Below are 5,735 nucleotides of genomic sequence, written 5' to 3'. Positions count from 1 at the left end.
CCGGCCCCTGCACTCACCGGCGTCGCGGCCGCGATCCACTCGCCTTGCCGCTCACTGCTCCAGCCCGGTGCCCGCTCCTCCAGCCCCGGCCCGGGCACTCGGGGATCCGGCGCCCGGCGGGCTCGGCGGGGACCTGCACGCAGGGCACGCTCGGCGGGGCCGCGCGCGCGCTCCAGCCCTGGAAGGGGCGGGACTGCCAGGGCGGCGTGCCCGCAGGCGGCCTTGGACACGGTACGGGGCATGCGCAGTGTCCGCCTTTCCCTGAGGTCGGCCTGTGGTGCGGAGAAAGACCTTGGATTCTTGGAAGACGGAAAATGGAGGGCGGGCGTCCTCCACCTTTAGTCCGCCTTGTCCTCACCGCACGAGATGCAGTTTTCTTCTTTGGTTCACTGACTGATTCATGTATGAGATATGTATCGAACACCTTTAGCAGGGCTGTTGGGCGACATACAGGCCATCCTTGGGTAAGAAGGAAACAGGGCATTTATTTGGCTTGGAGGCCCCCATCCAGCAAGGATTCCAGCCCGCTCCTGGAACAGATAAAGTGCACAGATGGAGATCCCACCGTATTACACTCTTGAGGAGATGCCAATGGCTGGTGTAGTCGAGGAGGGGACTTTGAGAAGCTAGAAGTTAGAAGAAAAGCTCACCAGGACAGGAAGGTGACCACACGTTAAAGTCACTATTAGCAAAGACAAAAAGAATGTATGAGCTCCTGGGACCCGATTAACATGCGCGTATATTTAATAATGAAAAGGAGGGAGCCGAAGGGAAGTGGTTGAAACTTGTGTGAGAACGACCTTTGATGTTTAGCCCAAATGTTCAACAATATTCATGGATTTGGAAGTGAGAGGTTTTGATCTGATTCAATGCAGAATTTAGAAACAATGAAGACTGAAGAGGCTTGAAAGGCTATAGTGCACACCCGATAAGGCGTGGGAGGGAATTCGATCGTTTGCATGAGGGATGGAAAAGAACGAAACGTTTCCAGAGATTGAGAAGAACTGGATGCTTCCCACAGAACTGTTTATCACGGCAGACTTCATAAAATTATTAGATTATCATCCTTGGTACATATTTTAGGAGACTTGGGTCCTGGTGGAGTAGTGGTTGCATTAGGCTAAAAAACTCAAGGTCAGTTCGAAACCTCCAGCTGCTTTCCCCTCCTATAAAAGTTAACAGTCTCAGAGATTCCTGTTCTATAGGGTCTTTGTGGGTCAGCATGGATTCCATGGCCCTTGACAGTATTTGAATGCACAAACTAGATTTACCATTACTAATTGCTTTTTGCATGTGTTTGATCCTGGAAAAAAACGTTATTTCTGTTAAACTGAAAAATCATTAATTTGAGAGAAAAAATTATATTTAAAAAATGCATAGATTCTAGAAAACATAAACCTACTTAAAAGCCCAGCTGCCTAATAATAATCTGTGTGATTGACATAAATACAGAGTACATAATATCTCTGAGCCTTAGTGTGCTCATCTGTAAAATGGGATCATAACACTTGAGGATAAAGTGATAGTTCTCATCTGAAAATAAATCTTATGATTTATTATTTTTGAAGTTATGAAAAATTAAAGTGTGAAAAGCACCCAACACATAGTAAGATCTGGAGAAAGGCAATTATCAAATGATGGACCCCCCTGAGGCATCTTGAAGTAAAGGCTGGGCAATAGGCTTCTGAAAGATTATAGCCTTTGGAAACTCTAGGGAACACTATTGTTCTGAGGGTCACCTTGCACCCAATCACTGCATGGCAACTTTTTTTTTTTAACTTTTGAAACATTATATTTACTAAGATTCTAGCAATAGCTTGCACTCAACTTGGATACGGTAAAAATCTCAACTTCAATATGAAGCTGTTAAAAAAAGACAACAGGAAAAAAAAATCAAAACCTGGTTTTTACATGCATAATTTCTCAGCAAGTATGCCATTAAACACAGATATAAACTTTCAGATAGCAGGAGTAAGGAGTTACAAAAGCTAAACATTGCAGCCTAAACAAAATCCATATAAAAATAAAGTAACTGTCACTGTTTCACAACTGGTGAAAATTGAACAGTATAAAACATACATTTTAAAATCTTTAAACCACAAGTTCAAAAAGTACCAGTGTTTATTTGAAATGATTACTGTCCCAAGTCAAAGTGTACTCAAAATTAATTCAAATGTCATTAACACATTCTAATGCTAAGAAAAAAATGCAAAAAGATTATTAAAGTGGAGGTAAATTACAGAGCTTTGGGGGCTCTCTCATGCTGCAAAGGGCTCTTTCTCTGGTTCCCTCAAAGTACCACAGACAGACTCCAAGGATGTCACTAAGCTCAGTAAAGAGCAAGGCTGCTTGGAGCCAGCTCTGCCCTCCCCAGGAAGCATCGCTGAGGCATCCACAAAAATGGGATGCATGAGGATCAAAGACACGCTGTTCCACTAGCTAGAGATAGCCAACCACCCTCTCCCTCCTGAAAAGCTCCTTCCGCATGTAAATAAAAATATATGGGAGGGAGTGGGGGGCGCGGGGGCGGGGAATACATCTATCTACAAAGTAAGGATTTTGAAATTTCAATGTAATCCTCACTTTAAAATGCTAATATCTAGAGTTGGCTGAATATTTCTGAACACATCTTAGAGATGTATCCAGGTTCAAATTCTGTTGCCTTCAATAACATATTTCTAGTAAAAAATACTTTATCCCCCATATTCCTTAACCACTAGTATCACTGCAGTGTCCTACCTCCCAGAACTGGTGAGGGCTGGCAGAGGAGACAAAAGATGTTCAAGCAGCGGGCAACAATTAGGGCCCTTTCACACAGCAGCGTCTGAGTGGCTATTACAATTCTAGGAATAATTTTAAAAACAAGAAAATTCATGCATTTTGTAAATAGGTCATATTTCTCACAGTTGATTTCCTTAAACATTTCACTTTCTTTTTACAGGAATCCTGGTTTTCGTAACTCCATCACGGCGAGTCAGGACTCGAACTAGCCGCCTTCTTTTTCTTTTTCTTATTGTGCTTATGTTTCTTTTTCTTCTTCGTTTTTCCTTTTTCTCGTTCTTCAATGATTTTCTTCCTTTTTGCTCGTCCCTCCTCAATATCATCTGATTCTGACAAGGAATCCGATGATAACGGCTTATCCTCAGGACACAGTTGTCTTGTCTTGCCACGTCCTTTCACAGCCTTTTCTTTCTCAGTCGCATCCTTTGACTTCTTTTTCTTTTGAAAGCTACCCTTCCTGTCTGAATCAGTTTCTGATATGGAGCTTTCCGAAGATTTATGTGAATGGTTCTTCTGTTTCTTTCGCCTTTTCCCTTGATTTTCATCCTCATCTGCAGACTCTGGAAACTGCTGGAAGAATCAGAGCTTGATGAAGAAGAAGAAGAAGAAGACCTACCAGATTCCTTCTTTTCTTTTTTCTTTCTCTGTTGTTTTTTTTGGATGAGCTCGCATTTCCACTCAATAGTTTCTCCCTGTGTTTTTCTAGTTCTTTCTTCCAGTTCTCATTCGTTTTGTCTTCAAATTCAGCCAATGCCTTGGAGCCCTTCTTTTTCTTTCCTAGCTGTTCTTTCACTTCTTCCCACGTAGGCCTGGGTCGAGTCAGATAATCTTGTATCGTTGGCCCTGATGATTGGGCTGGACCTTGATCTGGCCATTGTTATTGGGTACATAGAGGCCACCCGATTGTCCCTCTTCCCCATGGTGCCCGAGGTCTGGAGGCGTGTGGGCTCAAATGGTGATCACATGGCCACTTTTACTAGTAGCAAATATGTGAAGCAAAAACCAAGAGGAGAGAGGGTGAATATTGAAAATAATTTTTCAGTTCACCAAGAAATGATACTAACAATTTTAAAAAGGTTTAATTATAAGATTGGTTTTCTAGGTGTGAAGGCTTAGGACCTTAGTCTCCTGGGAAACTCAGTCACCGGGCATAGTATCATTCCCAAAGATCACGGCCTACCTCTTAGTAAAGTATGTAGTGTCTGAGGGTCTTACAAGCTGTGAGCACCCATCTAAGGTACAATTAATAGTGTCTACTTGCAGCAATCAAAGGAGTAAGATTCCCAAAATCATAGAAAAGAAACAAGTGTACAAGACTGATAGCCTACATGACCTCATCTACCCAGAGACCAGAAAAACTAGATGGTTCCCAGCTACTTCCATTGATTTATCTGACTCCAGTCACATTAAATGATCCTGGGTAAGATGGTAGAAAAGTTCAGAACAAACTCAAATTCATGAAAATGAGTGGATTGACTGGACCACTGAGACCAGATGATTTCCTAACACTATTGACCTGAAATACTGTTCAAACTTTGAACCAAAACTACTCCCTGAGAGGACCATTTAAAAGAAAAGCAGAGTGACCTATAGAATGAAAGGTATTTCCCAGTGGACAGTGTTCTACTTTGGAAAAACAAAAAACTGCAGAGTCTCAAAGGTCACATTTATTCTAGCACAAAGATAGGACAATGATAAAGTGGGCAAATGGAATAACCAGAACACACTTTATGATAATATTGACACATTTGAAATTTGTAACTAATGTCATTATTAAATGTATATACACATTGTCTAAGGGCAACCTAACTTGCTGTTGAAACTTGCATCGAAACTCAATATATTTTTTTTAAATAAACAAAAACACGTTTAAAAGTAAAGCAAAATCTTGGTGTCCCTAGCTCTGCTGCACAATAAAAATATTTTATGTACATTAAAAAGATATAGCATCTGGGGTTTTAAAGGCTTGAAGGTAAACAAGTGGCCATCTAGCTGAGAAGCAGCAAAGCCCCCATGGAAGAAGCACACCAGCCTGTGTGATCATGAGGTGTCGAAGAGATCAGGTATCAGGCATCAAAGAACAAAAAAATCAAATCTTTGTGAATGAGGGGGAGTTCAGGTTGAGGACCCAAGACCCATCTGTAGGCAACTGGACATCCCCTTACAGAAGGGTCGCAGGGAGGAGACAAGCCAGTCAGGGTGCAGTGTAACAACGATGAAACATACAACTTTCCTCTAGTTCCTAAATGCTTCCTCTCCCCCCACTATCATGATCCCAATTCTACCTTATAAATCTGGCTAGACCAGAGGATGTACACTGGTACAGATAGGAACTGGAAACACAGGGAATCCAGGATGGATGATCCCTTCAGGAGTGCCGATACCAGGATGGTGAAGGGAAGGTGGGGTGGAAAGGGAGAACCGGTTACTAGGATCTACATATAACCTCCTCCCCGAGGGACTGACAACAGAAAAGTGGGTGAAGAGAGATGTCGGGCAGTGTAAGATATGATAAAATAATGATAATTTATAAGTTATCAAGGGTTCATGAGCGTGAGGGCAGCGGGGAGGGAGGGAAAAAAATGAGCTGATACCAAGGGCTCAAGTAGAAAGCAAATGTTTTGAGAATGATGATGGCAACAAATGTGCGCGACACAATGGATGGATAGATGGATTGTGATGAATTGTATGAGCCCCCAATAAAATGATTAAGATTAAATAAATAAAGGCCTTTCAAACTCACTGCCACTAAATCCATTCTGATTCATACTGACCCTATAGGGCAGGGTAGAACTGCCCCTCTGGGTAACTCTTTACAACAGGAGAAAACCTATGTTTTTCCAGAGAAGCTGCTGGTGGTTGATAACTTCTAACCTTTCACCTAGCAGGCCAACAGGTAACAACTACACGACCAAGGCTCCTATAAAGGTCTTAATGTGCCATACATTAAGGAT

General features: G+C 42.3%; 1 pseudogene; it reads right to left on the bottom strand.

The window, feature by feature from the left end:
- Positions 1 to 2,964: 2,964 nt before the first annotated feature.
- On the bottom strand, positions 2,965 to 3,701 carry LOC101645355 (annotated as a pseudogene).
- Positions 3,702 to 5,735: the final 2,034 nt, after the last annotated feature.

Source organism: Echinops telfairi, unplaced genomic scaffold (genome assembly GCF_000313985.2).
Source record: "Echinops telfairi isolate 266 unplaced genomic scaffold, ASM31398v2 ScPeMD7_5592;HRSCAF=6446, whole genome shotgun sequence".
Taxonomy (NCBI): Eukaryota; Metazoa; Chordata; class Mammalia; order Afrosoricida; family Tenrecidae; genus Echinops; species Echinops telfairi.
This window is presented reverse-complemented; position numbering and strand designations above follow the sequence as displayed.